We start from the raw sequence: 24,127 nt of genomic DNA, 5'->3' as shown, positions 1-24,127 counted from the left end.
TCCTAATTTCAAGTGCTACAGATGCGGAGAATTGGGACATTTTGCACGATCGTGCACCACTGTCAGATGCTCGGAGTGTGCAGAATTCTTAGATAAATGTGAATGTTGAATGGAAGGTGTAGTGGCTATTTTCTCTAAGGAGGCTCTCTCAGTGGTCAAGAAACAAAGTCTTACCCGGGATGTCTTTTCAAAGTTTTATTCTTTATAAAGAAGATCACAATTATACAGCAACAACAGTTTCTGCAGAGTGAGATACTAAAGCAAAGTGTGTTCACGTTTTTATCTAGTTTGTACTGCTTACGAGGTCAACTCCCAATAAGGCCTCATCTACAATTACGTCAGGCGTCTTCTGCTCTTCGTGTGATATGCTCATAACAACCACACATCCTTCTTAAGCAACCGTAAAAAAGTTTTCACCTAAAGAAATATAGTTATCTATAAAAATGTACACGTAGGTTTTATGATGAACATATGGAGAACACAGATACACACACATGTAATAATGAGTCTTCTCTCAATTTTCATGCAAATGATCACTCTTTTAAGACTTGTTACAGAACATACAACTCATGCAGGTTGCTGTTTTTGTTTGGATAGACCCAAAATACATATAAGCAAGCAAATAGTTGTCTCAAAATTCAAACAAAAAGTCAGATCCATTAACATTTTCTCAATTAAGTAACAGCCGTCACCTAAATCTGTTCTCAATCTGTTTACGGTTTTTCTTTGTTCATATCCACATAGCTGCTGCTATCATCAAAGTCATAATCAAATTCATCCCCCATATCAATATTCATACCCTCTTTGTTGACAGCCATCTTTACCATCTGAAGGGATGATGTAGCTGTAATTAGTCTGCCCACTGACCATGATACAAATCTGAATATACATGGCAGACAACATAATATCACCAGGCCCACCCCCAATACAGGTAACACCACAGTAAAGGCCCAGTAGATCCAGTTTCCCCACTTAAATGACAGCCAATCTAGCCATGAGTTGTTAGCGTTCTTAGGCACTTTTACAGCCAATCTCATATCAACTACAATGCCAGTAATGTTTTGTTGTAATCAGGTTAATTAAGGTGACACTAGCAGCAATGCCAGTGTTGTTCTCCTCAGACCACACATTCCTTGCACACAGAATGGATGCCAGCAATCTTTTTGTCCATCTTCAGATCCATAATGTGATGGTCAAGCACAGCTTTTTCACCTCTCTTTTGCTTGCCTTCTCCTCCGTCTGATTGCTGCTTGGTGTTGTATTCAGAAGTTACTGTTTCACACACACACCTCTTGACTTTGTTGTTGTTTCTCCCCAGCTGTGACCTTGCTTCACTCAGATATCAGCCTGCTCTTTTCCTTCAGACAGCTTCAGAGCCCCTCTTTCTCTCCTACTCCCTCGCAGAATCCTCCTCAGGTGGTGGAATTTTCCTGCAGTGCCCAGCGTGCACCCACATCGCCCGGTCCGCGACCTTCACCGCTGTCTCAGTGGTCAGTAGCACTTGAAAAGGACCCAGCCAACGTTTCGCTCTCCAGCTCTTCCTCCTCAGGTCCCTTATCACCACGAAATCGCCAGGCCTCAGATTGTGTAGTGGTCTGTCAGCTGCCTTCCCCAATGCGGCCTTTACCTGCACACAAACATTGGACAACACATGAGACATTTCTTTACAGTAATTCAACATGCCATTCTCACACACATCTGTTGAGGGCAGCTGCTGTTTACCCCCATTCACACCTACACGCGGTGGTCTGCCAAAGAGAATTTCAAACGGGCTCAAATTCATTTTTGGTCTTTTTCTCATTCTCATGTACATCAGGACAGTGGGTAGAGCTTGAACCCATGTAAGCCCTGTGTCTTCACAACATTTTGCCAATTTGTTTTTCAGAATACCATTTTCTCTCTCAACAGCTCCACCTGAAGCTGTATGGTAACTGCAATGTGTTCTCAAATCAATTTCCAAATCTTGGCCCACTTGTTTGATTGCTTCATTAACAAAATGGGTACCTTTATCTGAGCTTATTTTCTGTGGTATTCCCCATTTCGGCACGATTTCAGTCAGTAACGTTTTTGCTACCGCAGCCGAATGTTGTTTTGAGGTTGGAAAAACTTCAACCCACTTTGACCACATGTCAACCATCACCAAACAGTACCTTTTCCCATTGCATGGGGACAATTCAATGAAATCCATCATCAAATATTCAAAAGGCCCTGTTGGAGGTCGATGAGATGATAGTGGAACTTCTATCGCTCTGGCCACATTATGTGTGTTGCAAATTACACATCGTCTACAGAAATTGTCCGCAAATGTAGTGAACCCCTTTGTGAACCACAGTTCGTTCATTTGCGCAACCATTGCTGTTTTTGACACATGATCTTTACCGTGAAGTAATTTCGCATAATGTTAGAAAAAATGTTTTGGTAAACACGCCTTGCCCTCAGCACACTTCCACACATTATCTTTCATCACGCAGCCAGACTGTCTCCACTTGTTTTTCTCCAGCCCCCTCGTGAAGGTCTGCATATCCTGCAAAGAAGAACACACGTCATTGTCATTATCAACAGATAGCAGAGAACATTCAGAGTTGTCCTCGTTTCGGGACGCCGCGACTTTTGCTGCTGCGTCTGCTCTGGAGTTACCTGCATAAACAGAGTCTTTGTTGTTAGTGTGAGCTGCGCATTTACAAATGGCCAGTTTGTCAGGTAGAAAAATTGCATCAAGCAGCGCTGCCACTAAAGGAGCATGGACTATTGGTCGACCATCAGACTTTAGAAATTTTTTGTGTTTCCACAGAGCCCCAAAACCATGAGCTACCCCAAATGCATACCTAGAGTCAGTGTAAATGGTAGCTTCTTTTTCTGCCATTAATTTACATGCCTCTGTCAACGCCACGAGCTCTGCGGCCTGTGCCGAATAGTGCCCTGGTAATTTACCAAAAGCCATCACATCAAATTCAGTTGTTACAGCGTAACCAACCTTATTCTGGCCTGTTTGTGGATCTTTGAACGCTGAACCATCCACAAAGAGGACATTGTCACAATTTTCAAGTGGTTCGTCAGAGAGTTCAGGTCGTGGTGTACAGTTAAACAACAATGATGCTCTTCCCCATCCTCCTCAGTAGGAAGAAGAGTAGCTGCATTCAAACCAGTACATCGTTTAACAGTCACATTTGGCATATCTAACAAGATAGTGTGATATCTCAACCAGCGAGCTGTTGACAGATGCGATGTTTTTTGTTCTTGAAGTATCATGGACACAGAATGTGGCACCATCAATATCAGATCAGAATAACCAACAAAATCTCTTGAAGCCATAACAGCCTTTTCCGCAGCCGCCACTGCTCTTAAGCAACGTGGCAGGCCTGCTGCTACAGGGTCAAGTTTGCTCGAAAAGTAGGCCACAGGTCGCAATCTACCTCCATGATCCTGTAGGAGCAATGACGTCATGAACCCATTTCTCTCATCTACCATCTGAACAAATGGTTTTGTTGGTGTAGGTAAACCCAATGCAGGGGCCTCAGCCATTTGTAACTTCATGTTTACAAATGCCTGCTCTGCCTCTGTCGTCCACTCTAGTTTGTCAGTGGATTTCATCCCCTTCCCTAATGTTAGGGCTCTCAGGGGTTGTTCCAAAATTGCATAATTTGGAATAAATGTGCGACAATATGAGCACATTCCCAAAAAAGACAACATTTGTTTTTTCGTCAGCGGTTTTGGTACATTTTTTATACCACTCACCCTTTTTTCAGACAGAGATTTACTGTGTGGTGTAATGACATGCCCCAAAAATGTTACCTTTTGTTTAACAAACTGCAATTTTGTCAAACTGACTTTGTGGCCCTCCTTAGCCAGGTGTTTAAGGAGAGTCACAGTGTCTTTCACACATGTCTCCTCATCCTCAGCACATATCAACAAGTCATCAACATACTGTAGCAAAGCAGTTCCAGCTGTCAGGGTCAAAGGTTCCAGACTTCTTAACAACGCTTCATTGTACAAAGTTGGAGATGCTATAAAACCCTGACACAGACGTGTAAAGGTGTAGCCTTTACCGTTGAAATTAAATGCAAACCAAAATTGGCTGTCTTTGTCCACTGGCACACTGAAAAATGCATTTGCCAGATCAACTACTGAATAGAATTGTGATTTTTCAGGAATTTGTGACAAAATCGTGTACGGATTTGGAACTAATGGAGCCCTTTGTTTGACAGCTGCATTTACTGCTTGTAAATCCTGTACAAAACGCCATTCTGTAGGCATCCCATTATCCCTTATCTTTTTAACAGGAAAAATAGGGGTGCAAACCTCAGAATTGTTGCATGGTACAATAACGCCCTGTTCCAGTAAAGCCTCAAACACTGGGGTAATACCCTCAATGGCTTCCCTTTTCAAAGGATATTGTTGTTGACATGGTCTGTAATCAGATTTTGCAGTGATTGTGACTGGCACACAACCTTTAATCAAACCAACATCATACTTGCTTTTAGCCCACAGTTCGCTGGGTATTTCTGCCAAAGCTGGATTTATGTCTGCAGCGTTAAAGTCAACCATGCAAGAATTCTTCACGCACACTTTGTCAATAGCAGTCACAGTTTTTGAAACAGCTGTTTCAGTTTTACTCTCTACTCTAATTGCCCCTGAGCTTTTGCTAAATTGTACCCCTTTCTCTCTATTCTCCCAGTCATCGGCTTCAACACAGTGCTTCACAAACGGCCCTAAATCAGCCCAAGATTGTTGTTTACCCTTGCAAACTGATATGTGAGGCACAGCCTGTGCTGATAAGAGATAGAATGAACGCTGCTCTTCTGACAGAGACACTGAAACTGCACAAAAACTGTCATTCCAGTACATTTTCTCCAATTTCAAAGTTTCCTGTTCATTTTTCTCAAACCAAGCTTTTTCAAAATCACCATCCCTATCAATAACGACTTGTGACGTACAATGCAGTTCACCAGGAGACATTATATCACTGTCAAAAGGTTTAACACATTCTTTAGCCAATTTGCAAATTGAATTAGCCCATTCATTGTCTTCAATGAGCCATTCATAGGCCCACTTCGGCTCTTGTGATTCAATTTGTAAACAACAAAATTCCTCCCCTTCAATCACTCTCACACCAGAGGAATCTGCCGTTAAAATTAAGTTTAGTTTACACAAAATGTCCCTTCCGAGGATGGGAACGGGGCATTTTGGTGAACAAACAAATGCATGTCTGAAAATTTTACCCCCCTCTGTCTCACAGGTCAGCGGAGCTGTAAATCGCTCAACCACTGTATGACCAGATCCAGACAGAGACTTGTGAAATTTGGTTGATAGAGGTATTTCACACTGCAGGTCACAAGGTCGTATGTAAGATCTGCTAGCTCCGCTATCAGCTAAAAAACTCAACCAAAGTGGTCTCAATCAACATAAAATATTTTGTCGTATTAAAAATGCTTCATTACCAAAAAAACAATGCCATTTCATCAGAAAAATGATCAACATCACTGTGATCAAAATTACAGTGGGAAATGCAAGCTTTTTCTTCATTGCAGAGAGCCAGTATATCAGTGTATGTGAATATGTGTGTATAAAAATGTGTCTACATTTAAACATGTTAGTAAAAAATGTTCACTTCCCTTTACTGTAGCTGTTGGGTGCTTGCCCAGACCCTCTCCATTCTGCTCTTCCCTCTCCGCACATCAGCTCCGTTGTTGGTTTGCGCCTTTCGGGTCAATCCTTGACCAAAAGTCCATCTCGGTGGCAAGCGCAGACATTTGGTACAGTTTCTCGTCACGTACACCACAGGCTCTGCAGATTTAATCGCCATCCATCACATTCCAGTTTCTCCATCTTCTGGTATCTTTCTCACCTTTGACACCTTTGTCGCCTTTGAACTTGTGATATCTTTGGTTGTCAGGTCTTGGTTTTATCTTTGATTGGCCGCTTGTACCAGAGCCATGTGCAGCTCGTTTTCTGCTTTCTTCTTGTCTTGCTCTTGTCTTGTCTTCAACATGTTGAGCACACAGCAAAATGTCTGTTAAATGTCCATTTCTCCAGTTAAAACAGATGTCCTCCACTCGTTCGAGGTGGGAATTTCGTTGGTGCGGTCGGAGGTTTTCTGGGACAGTTCTCAAGGCTCGCAGCTCAGCCACGGGATAGTGATGGTACGGCGGTACATGTATGGAAACAGATGTATAGAAAAGATTAGTAATGCTAATTAATCTTTCATTCACACTTTCACATTTTTCACTTGCTTTTTCCTTCACTTTATCTCCTTCATTCTTTTCCCTACATGACACTTTTTCGTTCTTTTCCCTAAATGCCAGCTGCCTCAGTAGCATTTTCCTCTTTGCCTCTTATCTGCCTTTCTGAGCCAACAATCAACAGTGTCTCCACACGACACACACATTCCTTTCACAAAAACAACCTGCTTTTCCTTTTGCCTTCTTAATCAACTCTTTCAATTTGTTTAACCTAGTAACACTCAGCATTCCCTTTCCCTCAGAAACTTGTGATACTTTATTAGTTTTCCTATATCTTGCATGCTTTTTTTCTTTTTCCATATAATTTTTTCCCATATTCCAAAACACCGGTCTATCATATCTTCGTACATTGTTTTGAGACGTCCCCATGCTGGCAAAAATCTTCCCCTGGACTTTGTCGGTACCTATTAATCTGTCAGACGTCTCCAACAGATTTCGATTTTTCACCTAAAATCGACAAGTTAAGCTTTCCAGCTCTATTTCTCGTGGCACACAATTTCACTTTCCTTTTAGAAGTGAATTGCCCGGCCCCTGATTTCAACCTCCTTCTGGAAGTAAATCGCACAGCCTGGGTTTCAGCTTCTTTTTGGAAGTAAATTGTACAGCCCCCTGATTTCAACCCCCTCCCGGGAGTAAATCGCAGTTAGCTAGCCGAACGTATTAAAAAGGTCTTGATCTTAGACAGGCGCCAGATCTCACTTGTATAAGGTCTTGATCTCAGCTAAACGCCAGATCTCAATTGTAACAACGGTCTCGATCTCCGCCCGATGTCAGATCTCACTTTCATTAATCACGCCGCTATCCCACAGAGACAGATCTACCAGCATGGTGAGGCCCAATTTGCAGTAAAAACCCTTCTAATTATTTTTGATCACAATAATCAAATACCCAAAACTTGTTAAATTTCCTAACATATAAAGCTCATCTAAAAATGAATTTCCATTACAAAGGGAAGGAAGGAGAAAAATAAAAACAGGTGGACAGACAGGTGCAAGAAGGAAATAAGGAGGACGATGCAAAACTTGAAGGAGATCTGGAGGAAGAAGCAACACAGCAAATAGAAATAGAACAACTAAAGAATAACACTGGAGAAGTTGTGGATTTTAATGAAGATGGAGAAACGAAGGAGAGAGGAAATCAAATGATGGAAATTGAGTTTTCAGACATGAAAGGTGAAGGTGAAGAAGATGCAAAGGTGGACAATATGGACAAATGTATGAAAGTGAATTTAAGAAGAAGAACACTAAAGGTAAAACCAAATTTTGACAATGTTGGAAAAAAGGCTGAAGCTAATATGTTCAATGTGTTAAGGAGTTTAGAAGGAGGGGAAGATGAGTAATGTATTTTAAGTATTTATTTTTATCTTTTCTTTTAATGGTTTTTATTTGTGTTAGTTTTAATACAAGAGGTCTTTTGAATGTTACAAAATTTGACAAAGTAAAGGAACTGTGCAAAAACCAAAACTTAATTTCTTTACAAGAGACAAATTGGAATGATGGCGTGATGGAAGATTTTAAAAGGAGATGGAGGGGGCAAATATTTTTTATAACAATGGTGATGGAAGGATGGGAAGAGGGGTCACTATTTTAGTCAAAGAAGATATAAAGAATGATGTGGAAGAAATATACAATGATAAAGACGGAAAATGCCTTGCTATTAGAATGAAAGGAAATAATACAACATTATGTAACATTCATGCTCCAGTAGCAGAAAAAGAAAAGAAGGACTTTTTTAACAGAATAAATGATCTAATGATTTTATGGGGAGAAACTATTTTAATTGGAGATTTTAACACGGTTTTTAATAGAATTGATTTAGCGGATGGCATGGTTTTTAGGAATGACACTGGGAGAAAAGAGTTGCAGAAACTAATGGCAGAGCACAAAGTAGTGGACATATGGAGAGTAAGGAATGAAGGAAAAAGAGAATATTCAAGAAGACAGTTAGTAGATGGTAACTTAAAGCACAGTAGGATTGATTTTATTTTATGCAAGGAAAAACTGGGTGATTTTATACAGAGTGTTTATTTTAAAGAAACAGCGCTAAGTGACCACAAGTTTTTATTAAAGAAGATTGATTTTAATGAAACCGAAAGAGGAAAAGGGATATGGATTTTAAATACAGAAATTTTAAAAGGAGAACCTTATAGAAAGGCAATAGTGGACTTAATAAATACTGAAATACAAAATGAGATGTATCATGAAGATAAAAGAATATGGTGGGATAACACAAAATATGAAATTAAAAAGTATACGATTAAAATGAGTAAATCAATACAAAAAGCAAAAGCACATATAAAGAAGTAGAGGTTAGAAGGGAATTAAATGACAGTTTAAATCAAGAAAAGGTAGATATAGAGAGAATACTGTTTCTGGAGGAGGAATTACGAAACATAGAAGAAAGAAAATGTGGAGGTGCGATGATCAGAAGCAGAGCCAAATATATTGTGGATGGAGAGAAATGTACAAAATTCTTTTTCAATTTAGAGAAAAGTAAGGGTAACGGAGAAATTATAAGAGAATTTAAAAAAGAAAATGGGAAAAAAATAAAAGAAAAACAGGATATTTTAAAGGAAGTTAGAGATTTTTATGAAAGTCTTTAAAAAAAGGTGAAATAAATGAAAAAGAAGAACAATTTTTATTGGATCAAATTGAGGGAAAGGTAACAGAAGATGATAAAAAGATGTGTGATGAGGAAATACAAACAGAAGAAATCAAGGAATCTATAATGCAATTAAGTAATGGGAAAAGTCCAGGATTAGATGGATTAGTATCTGAGTTTTACAAAGTTTTTAAGGATGTTTTAGCACCAATTTTAAAGGAAATTTTTGATGACGTTTTTAAAAAACAAGAAACAACGCATTTAATGAGAGTTGGTTTAGTTAAACTGATATATAAGAAAAAAGGTGAGAAAAATGATTTGAGGAATTTTAGACCCCTAACAATGCTAAACACAGATTTTAAGATTTTAGCCAAGGTTTTAGCAAATAGAGTTAAAAAGGTTTTACCCGATATTATGAAAACTAGTCAGGCATTTGGCGTGAAAGGGAAAGATATCACAGACATAATTAGCAGTATAAGAGATATAATACAATACATAAAAGAAAAGAGAAAGAATGGATATGTAATAAGTGTAGATTTCGAGAAAGCATTTGACAGAGTTGAACACAATTTTCTATTTGAGGTTTTAAAAAAGGTTGGATTTGGGAATAATTTTTTAAGATGGATCAAGTGTTTATACAACGGAGCTATTAGTCGTATTAAAGTTAACGGTTTTATTACAGACTGTTTTAATGTAACACGATCTATAAAACAGGGATGTCCACTCTCTGCACAGCTGTACAGTCTAGACTGAAGCTCTAGGATCAGCTATAATAAAAGATAAAGGAATACATGGAATTAAAATTGTAGAAATAGAAATAGAACAGAAAATTTATCAGTATGCAGATGATACTACACTGATTTTAAAAGATATGCAAAGTGTTATAAATGCAATGAAAATCATTGAAAGATATTGTAATGGATCAGGTGCTAAAGTAAATATGGAAAAAACTGTAGTCATGAGATTAGGCAATGCATGTATTCTACCTGATGTTTTTAAATTTAAAGACCAGAAAGAAAGAAATATTTTAGGGATAACCTTTGGAGAAAATGGGAAAAGAGATAAGGAGATAATGTGGGATGAAATTATCGGAGGAATGGAAAGAAGATTGGAATGGTGGAAACAAAGCAGAGTCAAATTGAAAGGAAAAGTTTTAATCGTAATTACGTTGATGTTGTCAAAAATGTGGTATGTGTTAGTAGTTACTCCTATGGATCACTGGCATGAGCAGAGAATAAAACAATGTTTATTGAGTTTTATCTGGGAAGGAAAACCACCAAGAATTGGATATAATGTATTAATTGGAGCAACCGATGATGGGGGGTTAGGTTTGTTAGATCCAGAGACAAGAAAGAAAAGCATGAGAGTCAAAGTAATAAAAAAGTATTTAAATAAAGAATTTAAAGCCGAATGGTAACATGTAATGAGGTTTTATATTAACAAATGTGGGGGTTTTAATATGAATGATTATATTTTATGGATGAAACTGAAACAAAGCATGATGACTGGGATTCCTGATTTTTATAGAGAAGTTTTACAAGCATGGAGTGAGTTTTTAAGTCACGTTGATTTTAAACCTGAAGGGAGGAACATGTTATTAAATCAACCTTTGTTTTTAAATGCTAATATTTTAACACAAGAGAAAGAAGTATATTTTAAATATTGGTTGGAAGCAGGTGTTTGTCAGGTTAAGGATGTTTTATATGAGATTAAAGAAGGGTTTTTACCAAGCCAAGTAATTGTGGATGCCATGGATGAGATTGGGGAAGATATCAAAAGAGAAACTCTGGTAAAACAATTTGAAATAGTGAAAAGTGCAATACTCACAGAAATATTTCATCCAAAAATTAAGATTTATGTAATTTTATTACATGACAAATTCCCATTTATATTTTTTTCATAATTTTAACACAAATCTACCAAATAAACTTTATACTATTTATTTTCATAAGGATAATAAAACCTATTTATTTTAAATGCATAATCCTCAGGTTTACGTAATTAGTTCATGTAAAGTGTAATTATTCTAAATTAATAACAAAAAGTGTATTTATTTAAAATACACAGTTTATTGTATAAATTGCATAATAATTAAGAGAACTAAATTGGGGTAACTAAAAAATATAAATAACATTTATTTGAATCATGTTTAATGTATGCTTATATACTAAACCAAATCAAACAATGCATCACATTGAATTAGACCAACTGGAAAATTCCAGATTTATTTATATTTATCTTTTATACAAAACTCTGGATTGAGCCAAGTTAACATCAGCCAACATTTAGGAAACCATCCATATGAACCCACTTACACAGCCACACTCGAACATCACATGACTGCTTGGACACCCAAAAAAATAAATAAATAAAAAATAAAACTGTACTCGGAGATCCATTTTCAGTTGATAATTAACATATCATTATAGAACTAGGAAATCATTTTAACATATCTCTGGGTTGGAGCACAATGTGAAAAAAAATGGGTAGGGGCTGTATAAGTTATTATTTTTAGCCAAATCACTGGAGCAATTTCAGTTTCAGTGTCTGTACTTTCGGGGAAAGCTTGGTTGAGTCCAGGTCCATCAGGATTTTCTGGTACACCTCAAATGTACACTTCAGGCTTTTAGGGTTGTTCAAATTGAGCGCGTAGATCAGGCCATAAAGCATAACCCATGCATGAGTGACACTCTACAGGTTGTGGAGAACCTCCACACCTTCCAGCACAACACGGACATCAGTGAAGCGTCCATCACCTTGACCATGATCCTCTGATTGTACTTTGTAGATGCCCATGGTCTTTCCTGCCATGTCTTCCTCTGCCTCTCTGGATTCAATGTCCTGGAATGTATAAACACACACTTATAATATTACACACACACGCATGCACGCACACATACGTACATCTTTTCATTAAAGCAGACAGCATATATGCATTCATGAGAACGGAATGGATGCAAGTTCAGGATAATGACCTTAAGACCTGATCACCCCCTAAAAGCCTGGAAAAATAAAAGTCACAAGGCTGTGGATAATAAGTTAACAACAACACAATGCATTTTTATCTCCAGTTGTGCAATTTCCTATTAATGTAACAACAACAATATAATATCTGAAAATTATACAAGTATTAGTCTTGTTCTCAATTGATTATGGGTCAACCCTTCACTTGGGGTGAGGTTTTCTATTTTAGAACGGAGGGATTTCCGGGGAGACTGCAGAGATTTTTCTTCCAATGAAGCCGTTAACCTGCCACAAAAAAATGCAGTTAAAAAAAGTTAACTAAAAATGGAGACGCTTCTCATGAATGCTTTGCACCTTTCTGCCAATGTAACAATTTATAATCTGACAATCAAGTCAGGATGAGTGTAGTATGTCCATCAAGCCTGAAACTTAAAGGGATAGTTCACCCTAAAATAAAATTTTTACTCACCCTCGTGTTGTTCCAAATCCATATCAGCTCTGTTTATCTTCAGAACACAAATTAAGATATTTTGGATCTGATCCTCCCATAGACACCACTGAAAGTGCACATTCAAATTACACAAACCTACTAAAAACATAGTTAATGTAGTCCATGTGACATGGGTCACTCAATTTGAACATGATAAAGCAACAAGAATACTTTTTGGCTGAAAAAATTATAAAAATAAAGACTTTATGTTTGTGGACTTTAAATGTGCATTTTCAGTGATGTCTATGGGAGGATCAGAAAGCTCTCAGATTAAATCCAAAATATCTTAATTTGTGTTCCAAAGACGAATGGAGGTGATACGGGTTTGGAACAACACGAAGGTGAGTAATTGATGACAAACTTTTCATTTTTGGGTGAACTATCCCTTTAAGAGTTCCATCCTGATGAAGCGGTTTCTTCCAATGAAATTACTCTAATAAACCGCAGGTGCACCATGACGTCACTTACTGCTATGAAGCTCCTATCATTACATAAAACGATAGAGTTTACTCCACATCCATTAGCCCCAACAGTAAAAAGATCCATGCTTTTAATTGTACTGCTTTATTTACCTTTTGACATTGGGCTTTGGCTTCACTGACTGCCTCAGATCCTCCACTACCTTTTGAGAGAGAGAGAGAGAGAGAGAGAGAGAGAGAGAGAGAGAGATTGATTTTTACAAAAACTTTATTACATTAAAACAAACACAATATTACTATAAATTAGTCAATTCAATTTACATCAATGAAAAACTATGCATTTCAAATAAGTGTAAAAACAACATTGTTTTCATCTACGCAACACAAAGCATTATTATAGCACCAAATATTTTCGAAAGTTTCCAAATCATCCATTTGTATATAGTAACTAAAATCAGTTAAGACTCTTGCTTGTATCATGCTTGAAAAAACAATTACTACATTATGTTGTGTGTTATTTTCAATTTTCCTCCTTCTCCTCACATACACAGCCATTTTTGCTTGTCCTAGTATAAAATTCAGTAATTGACAAGAAAATCTCTTACTCCTTACATATTTAAAACCGAAGATGAATGTTTCAATCGAGAAAGTCTCAAAACATCTAGCAAAAAAACTTTGCAATAACTTAAACAATGGACCCAATCTAACACATTTCACAAAGACATGAAAAATGGTTTCTCTTTCATTGCAAAAAGGACATAGCGGACTAATTTCAGGATTTAAAATTGAAATGAAAGAGTTTACAGCTATAGCCCCATGAAGGACTCTCCATTGCAAATCACCAACTTTTTTCATTAATGGTGGTTTGTACAGTGCTCTCCATTGAGGTTTTACTTCATTCTCAAGTTTAAAAAAATCACGCCATGGAGTGTCACTCCTTTTGTCTAACATTTTCTTATTTAAGTTTATCACACAGAACTTATACAAAACTTTTCCAGTACAAGATAAAAAATTAACACACATTGACTCAACAGATTCCAAAAGGACACCAGAAAAATTCTCTGTATTGACCGAAATATACAAAAGTGGGAAAGAGTCTGTTGGATTCGGGATGCTTTTTCCATCCCAAAGACTGGACAACAACAACCATTCTGCCGGTTTAAGGACAGTTCTCCATCTCAGAATTGCCTGTTCAATTAGGCGAGCAGACCTGAAACCCAAACGCTTAACAACTTCCTCAGAGTGCTTAAAATCACGATCAGTCAATTCAAGTAAATGTAGCAGCTTGATGACATTATTGTCTATAAGTGCCTTGTTAAGACCAGGGTATGTCCCTTCTGAAGATATGTCAAAGCGTGCTCCAAGAATTAAAGGTTCTTCCAGAAGCCAATGAAGTGACAGTATATCCATTGTTCGTTTAAAGACAAAAAGACTCCACACTTCCTAGCTAAGGAGATAACATTATCCCTAACATGAGTCCAGGTGTACTGTTTTTGTGTCCCATTCAATTGCCTCCAGACATCACACAGCTCATGTGCCTTAACAAGTTGAATTAAGCGATTTTGAGAAGGCAAATGGGGTTCTGCATGATTCCTGTCTAATTTAGACATTGTGCAATTAAAATCTCCACCCAGAAAAGATACTCTTCTACACAACAATTTTGTATAACAGAACAAAGTGTATTTAAAAACACCATCCTTTCTAGAGCTGAAGTAGGGACATACACACAAATGAAATTAAAAATAACTTTATCAAAGATGGCTCTAACTTTTAAGAGTCTCCCATTAACAAATTCTTCCACTTTATATGAATGAGGAGTACAATTTTTATTAAAAAGAATTGCAACTCCTCCACTAAGGGATGTGTTGTGGCTTAAAACTGAGACCCCATCCCATTCTACTGCCCACTCAGCAGCATTTCTAAAGTCGCTATGTGTTTCCTGCAACATGGCAACATCAACTTTTTTTTGTTTTATCACTTCAAAAACTTTAGCCCTCTTATTAGCTTCTCTTAAACCATTAACATTGATTGTCGCAATATTTAGCTCACCAATAATTAAAGGAAAAGAGAAGAACAAACACAACAAAAAAGTGCACACACTCTCTTTCAAACTCATAGTCTTAAGCAATATCATTTCCTTCATTTACGTCCTCAGCCAGCAATTTTGTCACAAACTTCTTTAAGCGAAATCTCTCTTTGTCTGGGAACAAACCTTCTGATGTATATAGTTTAGTTTTCTCAACAAACTGTTTCGTGTCAGGAAAATAATCAGAAACTTCCACCCCTCTTTTGTTTTTTGTAACCCTAAGAAAGAGTTTAATTTCATCAACCTCATAACTACGAGTGAAGCAGTCATTCTGAGACAAGCATATGCTTGAACTAGAAGACTCACTGCCACTCTCCATTCCATCATCACTACAACCATCGTCTACTTCAGTTTTTTTGGCTTTACTAGATTGAAAAATGTTAGCCTTTTTCCTTTTTGAAGGAACTTTAAAGTGACTTTGCTCCGTTTCTAATTCAGAGTCACTCCATCGCACATTAGACAGTGCAACATCAGATTTGACGTTGTCTTTGTGTTTTTCACTGCACTGTGTATCAGGATTTGAGAGAGGAGTATCAGAAGAGCTCTTTCCCACCACAGTTTTTAAATTTTCCTCTTGAGCGGACTCATTTTCAGATTGCCGCACTTCATCTTTCTCATTGATTGTCGTAACTTTAGTTACCGACGTCACATCACTTGATGTGCCAGCCTCAGTTGACGCACCAGCACTACCGTTATCATTTTCGGATCTTTTCTCATTTACTTTTGGGCATAAACGAATTAAATGCCCTTTTTTCCCGCAGTTGAAACACCTCATTTTCTCCGTTGTGACATAAATTACATAATCACAATCCTCAACTTTAAGGTGTAAAGACACATCCAGTTCTTCATCTTCCTTTAAAATCATAAAAAGAAAGCGTCTGAAAGAAACAACATGTTTCAATAGCGGGGACTTACAACCAATCGGTATCAACTTTATAGGTGACACCACTTTACCGTAGCGAGACATTATTCTCACTAAAGTATCATCAGTAACAAACGGCGGGACATTTGATAACAAAACTTTCCTAGATGGTAAGGATAGCGGAAGTACAGGTGTAAAAAGATTATCCACCACAATGCCAGATTCCACCAATTCATTAGCTTTCTCCACCGTACTGAGGAAAACAACTATGACACTGTTCATTCGCGAAGCAGATATGATGTGCTCATGCCCCACGACTTCACCTATCGCCAAACAACAATCCTCTACTGTCACTGCGGACGCCACCTTCACCCCATGACGCCGCGTTAGATTGTTTAGCCCTTGTGACCGTGGAGCCGTCATACTGCCCTCGCAATGAGTAGCAGCACACGGCTCAACAAGTCAACAACAGGGTGTCAAACAAATTAAGCAGTTAGAAACAAGCAGCAAGAAAAAAAGTAAAGAGATAGAAGCAGATCGCTTTCACTCACCACGCACACTCCCACACACCCGTCCCCTCGTGCCCAAACACTCACACCGGAAGTGAGAGAGAGAGAGAGAGACTTTTTTGACTTTTCACAACACCTTTAATGAACATTAAAATTATTTGAATACACCATCCAAAAAAAATAAAATTATTGTATATTTTTTACATAAATATTATTTATTTTTTTTTATTTTTTTTTTTACTACAACATTTACCAATTAAACACCAATTTTCCTGAATCACACACAGTCACCAAAACACCTCCAATACCCCATTTCCATTCAAAATACAGAATATTATTGACATGTTTGTAATATGTATATTCAATCACCACTCGCGACTCTACTAAGGATTTAAACAGAGTAATTATGTTTACATTTTCACCAGAATTTTTACATTGATGAGATTTTAGGATCACAAGCTTAGCTTGTCCAATAAAAAAATTGATATGCGTGCATTTTTGCTGACAAGATTTCTTGTATCTGCAACCAAAAATGAATAGACTATTTGAAAAAATAAAGCCTAATCTTGCAATCATATTCTCTAATAGTTCAAGCAATGGTTTAAGTCTGACACATTCACAGAACATATGGAGGACATTGTCGAGAGTGTTACAAAATGGACATGCTGGTTGAACAGTCTCATTAATCTTGGACACAAAAGAATTTGAGGCTATAATACAATGTAGTATTCTCCACTGAATGTCCCCACATCTTTTGGAGGTAGGAGGCTTATAAAATAACCTCCAAGATGGATGGATACCAGTGGAAACAGAAAGCCAAGCCCTCCATTTAGTGTCTGGTCTTTGCAACAGTTGACCCAATTGTGAAATTTTCACACATATGTGGTATAAAACCTTTTTCTCAATGCAATTAAAATCCAATGCACCATATCCTTTCAGCAATTTTGTCTGGTTATTCTCATCAGATTCCCAATCTTTAAAAACAACTTTAAGTACAGGAAAAGACTGTGGGATAAATCCACTCCGTATAACATTATTAATCAAATCAGTAAAACTATGTGGAAAAGCTGCTTTAACATTCTTCATTAGACCTTTTACGATTCTTAATGAATTTATTCCAGTTTGACTGGCAATTATATGTGCAGGTTTCCATTGGCCACCATTTAAATCCATCAGATCTATGACTTTTGTTAAGCCGGCATTCATACATTTAGTAATTAAGGAGGATGGCACATTGTCAAACTGAAAAAGTGGATTAAAGAAAAGAGGCTCTAACACACCATAATGGTCATCTTCATTTCTCAAAATTTTAAACAACTCCAAAACTTAATCAATCCCACATAAAACCTAAAAGGTAATGACTGCACTTTCTCCAGGAGATTCTTCTGCATTAGAAACAACTGTTTTTCTAGACCAAACCCACCAATTTTTCCCAGTATATATGACCCAAATACAACCCAAGGCGCAGGTTCAGAATTGTACAAAAGCTTTTGTAGTGATTGTAGCCTCATTGCCAAGATTTTGGACTCTAGGTGTATTAGCCCTTGACCACCCTCTGCCACAGGTAAATAAAGGACACCTGGAGGAAGCCAATGGTATCCATCCCAAAAAAAAATTAACAAATGCCTTTTGTACTCCAGAAAGTAATTCTTTTGGTGGATCCAAAACAGTGAATTTGTGCCATAACATAGAAGCTGCTAAATTATTAATGACCAGACATCTCCCCCTAAACGAGAGGTGTGGAAGAATCCATCGCCACTTAAGAATTCTTAAAATTACTTTATCTGCTAACCCTTCCCAGTTCTTATTTGTATATTCATTTGTCCCAAAATATATTCCAAGGATTCTGAACCCATCTCTTGCCCAGCTACATTGCTGAGGTAAACTAGGAGGTCCTGCATCCTGCCAGTCACCCAACAATAAGGATGTACATTTCTCCCAATTAATACGTGCTGATGAGGCTTGCTGATATGTATTTATAGAGGAAGTTAAAATTGAAACATCTTTTGAGTCTTTTATAACTATTGTTACATCGTCAGCATAGGCTGTAAGTTTGACTGAAGGGTTATTAGGAATATTAAAACCGCTCAGTTGCCTCCTGAGTGATATTAACAAAGGTTCAATAGAAATCGCATATAAAAGGCCAGAAAGAGGACACCCTTGCCGTATTCCTCTAGTTACAGGAAAAGGCCTGGTTAATGAGCCGTTTATCTTTAGCATGCTAAAAATTCTATTGTACAACATCTTAACGAGGGACACAAAATAAGGGCCAAAACCAAAAGCTTCTAGTGTTTTAAATAAATACTGATGATCAACTCTATCAAAAGCCTTTTCTTGATCCAAGGAAAGGAAACCAATGTCTATTTTGTGCATTTTTGCCACAGTAATCATATCTCTTATCAAAAATAGATTATCAAAAATTGTCCTTTTCGGAACACAAAAAGTTTGGTCCATGTGAATAACTGAGGCCATATATTGCTTAAGTCTATTGGTCAGAGATTTTGATAATATTTTAAAATCAACACATATTAGTGATACTGGCCGCCAGTTCTTTAAACATCCAAGGTCTCCTTTTTTGGGGATCAAAGTCAGAATAGCTCTTCTACTGCTCAGAGGAAGAGTGCCTTGATGAATGCATTCAAGAAACACTTCATACATGTCCTGACCCAATAGTTCCCAGAACGCCTTAAAAAATTCCGCTGTAAGTCCAACCAGACCAGGTGACTTCCCCGAACACATTTCTTGGACGGCTTGCGAAAGTTCTCCAAAAGTCAAAGGTTTATCCAAGTCATTTTGTTCCTCTTCTGATAATTTTGATACCTCCTTTAACAGTGAATTGACTGCTGTGTCGTCACATAGCTCTGAACAATATAAATCCTCATAAAATGAAAGGGCATAAGATTGAATCTCCCGTTGATCCGTTATCACGCCCCCTCCTGGAACTTTCAGCTGATGAAGACTTTTCTGTTCCCTTGGTTTCTTTTCAAGGCCAAAAAAGAAAGATGTGGGAGCATCCATATCGTTCAGTTGTGCAAACCTGGTCCTCAGAAAGGCATCCTTTCCTCTTTCTTCCAATAGATTTTTTAAAAGAAGTTTATCATTTGCAACAGAGTCAGTAAAAGTTGAGTTGTTGGTACAGTCACTGCTTTGCCCTAGTATAGCTTGTTCGAGGGACTTCATTCTTGTTTTGAGCATTCCAGCATTATGTGCTGTGTACTGCTGACAAAAAGACTTAATTTGTGTTTTTCCAACATCCCACCATGAACTCAGTGACTGAAAATTACTTCTCTCCTCTCTCCAAGCTTTCCAGAAAAGATTGAAAGAGTGAATAAAAGTGCAATCCTGCAATAAACTATTATTAAAACGCCAATGTGATTTAAAAGGCTTAGAAAGAGAGACTGATACAACAACTGATACATAGTGATGATCAGACAAAAAGGATGGTGTAATCGAGCTATTAAAAAACCTACCTCTAGTGCCCTTTTCAACATAAAACCGATCAAGTCTTGCCCCTGACAAATTATTTGAATTATTTTTTAACCATGTGTACTGTCTGACTCCAGGAAAAGCTTCCCTCCACACATCAACTAACTTATGTTCATAAATTATTTTTTTTAAACTCTCAGCAGAAGAATTATGAGGTTCGTTGTGATTTCTGTCCAAATGTGAATCAATAGTGCAATTAAAATCCCCTCCAAGTACAATCATATTCCCCCGAGGACACTGTAATATGGCATCGGAAAGTATTTTAAAGAAAGAAACACGGTCATGACCAACAGTTGGTGCATATATATTAATAAAAGAGAAATAGGCATCTCCTATGACAATATCAGCCCTCAATATCCGACCGGGTATTATTTCTATTGAATTTGATTGCATACTGACATATGGGGAAAAAAGAAAGGCAACACCAGCACTTAGGTTTGTGCCATGGCTTAGTAGAACATTTCCTTTCCACCCACTATGCCACTGCGCCTGATTTTGTTGGTCTGTGTGCGTTTCTTGCAAGAAAATAACATCAGCCTTTTTGAGCCGCAAATAATCAAATAAAGCAACTCTCTTTTTAGTGCTCCGACAACCATTAACATTAAATGTCGCAATGTTTAAGGTTGTCATGGCAAAAAGAATGCAAAAAACAAAATATATAATCTTACACATTAGTCCTGTTTGTTAGTTTGTTTTTTCAATCCAAATTATCAATCATTTTTTTAACAGTAGTGACATGTTTCCTTAATCGGAATCTTTTAAGTTTATCAAGCTCATCCAATGATGCTTTTCTCATTGCTACAGCACAGGATTCCACAAACAGTTGTAAATCTGGGAAATACTTCTCTAGTTTTGGCCTTCGTTGATTAAAGGTTTCGTCAAGAAAACTGTTAAGTTCTTGTACTGTGTAATAAGATGGCTTTATTTGCGAACTGCGCCTTTTTTCAACACGAATTTCTTTTAAATTGTCATCAACAAGATCCATTGCATATGATTCGTCACTATCGTAATTAATGTCAATGGACTGAGCCTCACCACTCTCGGACAGTTGATCAGCTTCAGCCAGCACCAGGCCATCAGTCTCTCGCGAGTCGCGAGGCTTCCCGTCTCCCCCGAGACTGTTCAGCTCTGCGGGGTGCTCTGATTCATCGCTGTTTCCAGCAGCAGCGGTTCCACCGCTCGCCGCGCTGCGCACTTCAGCGCATACTTCAGTGTTCACCAAACACTCTCCTGCAGTCTCATTCGCTGCATCAACTTTCAGATTTTCATCGTCTTTTAACAATGAATCTGAATCAGCCCGTTGGTCAGTTTTATTACTGACATTTTGGTTTTCATTTTCCGTGTCAACTTGCTCCGCTATTGCGGTCGGCTCAGTCTCATTTACATTTGGATTTATATTTTGGTTTGTCATCTTATTATTTGTACATCTTAATTTCGTATGACCATAAACCCCACAGGAGAAGCATTTCATTGACTCTGTGCTGATAAAAATTGTGTAATCTTTACCGGCCAGAGTCAATTTCGCAGAGATGTCCAAGTGTTGGAATTCAGCATTCAAAATGATAGCAGTTTGGCGTCTAAAGGACATAATGTGTTTTAATTCTGGGTTTTTTACCCCAAGTGGGATCATTTTAATTGGCATCACAATTTTGCCGTAGCGGTTAAGTAATCGCTCGAGTGATTCATTCGAAATGAATGGAGGCACATTAGAGAGAGTTACCTTTTTTGAAGGGCTCGACAGTGGTAACACAGGTAAAAAAGTATCGCCAACAGACAGTCCAGCCTCAACTAAGTGATGAACCATAGACTCTTCCTTCAAAAACACAACTACTGCCTTGTTCATTCTGGATGCCGATAATATATTCCTTGCGCCTATTTCTGCGCTTATAGCTGTCAAACAGTCCTCAATGGTGATTGATTCATCCGGTAAACATTTACAACCATTTCGGGCCGTTAAAGAAGCAAACCCATCTGAATCTGCCGGCATGTTCTCAGTCACTAGATCTCACTAGATAAACTTTAAACTAACTATAGAAAAAGAGAAAGAGAAATGAAAATGAATGAAAACTCACTCAAACAAGCCGCCAGTCGCTCAAACGCTCACGCAGCCCTCCCAGCTTCCCCGTACATCCGCACATGCGCGCACACACACAGAGAGAGAGAGAGAGAGAGAGAGAGAGAGAGAGCGGGCGAGACAAAGAAGAATAATTATCTCCTTGTTTTTCTGTATAGACAGCAACCATAATTATACTAAAAGGTGTGCTAATGGATGAAGACAGAAATTACAATATTTTGTAAACTACATTGTAAAAAAATTTCAAGAACCCACCAAAATCTAATTTTATATATTTTTAAAATCTATGTTACACCTGTAAGATAACAAGTGAATACAAAAGAAAGAAAGGAGAAGGAGAGAAGGACCGTACAGTGGGGGACAACAGTGAAAGAGCAGGAGGGAGAGAAAAAGAGATTAAGAGGAGAGTAGGGTGGAGACTGAGGTAGGGAGAGGGCAAATGAAATGGAAAACAGCTGATTAGTCCTTTACCTTTACTAAAATGTCCACATACTTGCCATATCTTCAGAGACGACAAAAAGGCTTCCTTGTGCGTGATGTTCTCAAGGCGCTTGAGTTCGTTAGCAGACAGTCCAGAACATGCATTTTGATGATACAAGGCACTTCTTAATAAACATTTCCAAAATCATATCAATGCAGTAAAATCATTTTAGTTTCATGAGCACTAGGAAATGTCTGTGTCATCACCTTGTTGTTTAGGCGATGATTGTTGTTTCTGGCGGAGAAGGGGCATGTGGGTGCCAGAACCCAGACAACTTCATCTTCAGGTTCCTCTGGACCAAGCGGATTTAATTCCCTCAGAGTGACAGCTCTACAACCATTTACGTTGCATGAATTTTTTTATTCAAAACAACCCAATGGACTCAATGTTGAAATACTGGTGGTCAATGTGTCCTAATGTCCATTCCATTCTCATGAACAATCCATATTATCTAGATGGAAAAATTACTGGCACACTATTCTGATACATACCACATATTCTTTACCAAGTGTGTCCAGGTCTTCATTGAGGTAGATGCTCAGACAGCTCATCACACAATCTCGCCTCACATTGACATCTTCATTCTGTTAAAAGCCAACAGATTCAAAGACATTTATCTTCTTGACCACACCAATCACCTTGTTTTACACTGCAAAAACTAACAATCTTATAAAGTTTATTTGTAATGGAAACTCATTTTTTAGGCTCTTTAAAATAAGATGATTGTTACATCTTTTTTATCAAGCAAGTAAACTCCCATTGATTTCAGTTAATTTTAATTGTTGTTTAATTTTATTATTCTATATACAAGGCTTTACAGTATAAAATGCTAAAAGCAAGTTTCAATAACACTGATATTGTTTTATATAAATTTTAATCAATTTCAGCATTATATTGAAAATCTATTTTATATTACATTGACTGAACATTAATTAAAAGTTCATCTAATATGTTATACATGTTAACGTGTAGATCTTTTAACTTATACTTACAAAAATCTATGTTGCCACGTGGAGGTGAGAACACGGCGAGAGGAAAACTAAGAAAATACCACCAGTTACGTTTCTGGAAAAAAGAAAGTAAGAATAAAATAAGTGGTGTCATTCAGTTCTGTAATCTAACTAGCCGTAAAACAGCAAACATTAGCTTACATATTACAGTGACAATTCTTGACTTCAAATTCGATTCTCTTTATTTTCACAAACATAAAAACCAACAGCAATGGGTTAATTTGATTAATTGATGCATTTTAAAGTCGTTTGGCTAAGCTTACTGAAGTTATGATTCTAACGGGCATCTGTATTCTCCGGTAAACCAATGTACAATAAAACCGTTTAAAAAATCACAAACTACATAAAACTTACCATAAATGGATTACAGTTTTTTGCAATGGCTATGACAGTTTTTTCAATACATTTAACAAGTTTGCTAAACTCTTAACGCACCAACACACCTAAAACACACAATTGACAAAACAGTTAATTTCATGCTCAAAATCACACATTGTGAACTAAACCTCTAAACTACTTTTCAAAATACAATAATAAACAAACACACTACACTATGTCTAACAAAACACTACAAACATGTTTCAAAATGACATGTTTCAAAACACTAACACATGTTCTCTTCCAACAGACACATTCAGTCAATCAGAAAACACTGACAATAAAAACACTAGCATCAGTTAAATTTACAGAAACTGCATTAGTTTATGTGTCAGCTTTGCCCCTATATTTTAAGACTCTCTACATTTTCATTTTGTTGGGTTTAGTAAATGCATTTTCTTTTTTTTACTGCAAAAGTTCAATACAAAAATAAAGAAAAAAATAGCTTTATAAAATTTACAGTTGATGTAAAAAAATACAGACACAGAATTGCTGCAATAGACTTTATTTGCAAAAGGAAATCACTGC

General features: G+C 37.3%; 1 long non-coding RNA gene across 1 annotated transcript; it reads right to left on the bottom strand.

Moving 5' to 3' along the window:
* Nucleotides 1-180: 180 nt before the first annotated feature.
* Nucleotides 181-23,281, bottom strand: LOC141380207 (uncharacterized). The gene is made up of 3 exons (XR_012397845.1): nucleotides 23,204-23,281; nucleotides 22,703-22,795; nucleotides 181-11,681 (listed from the first exon to the last, which is right to left on the bottom strand). It is a non-coding gene; the product is annotated as an uncharacterized lncRNA (long non-coding RNA).
* Between the last annotated feature and the right edge of the window lie 846 nt (nucleotides 23,282-24,127).

The sequence above is a fragment of the Danio rerio genome, chromosome 22, assembly GCF_049306965.1.
Source record: "Danio rerio strain Tuebingen ecotype United States chromosome 22, GRCz12tu, whole genome shotgun sequence".
NCBI classification, from domain to species: Eukaryota; Metazoa; Chordata; class Actinopteri; order Cypriniformes; family Danionidae; genus Danio; species Danio rerio.
The sequence above is the reverse complement of the archived record's forward strand: the minus strand, read 5'-3'. Positions and strand labels throughout refer to the sequence as shown.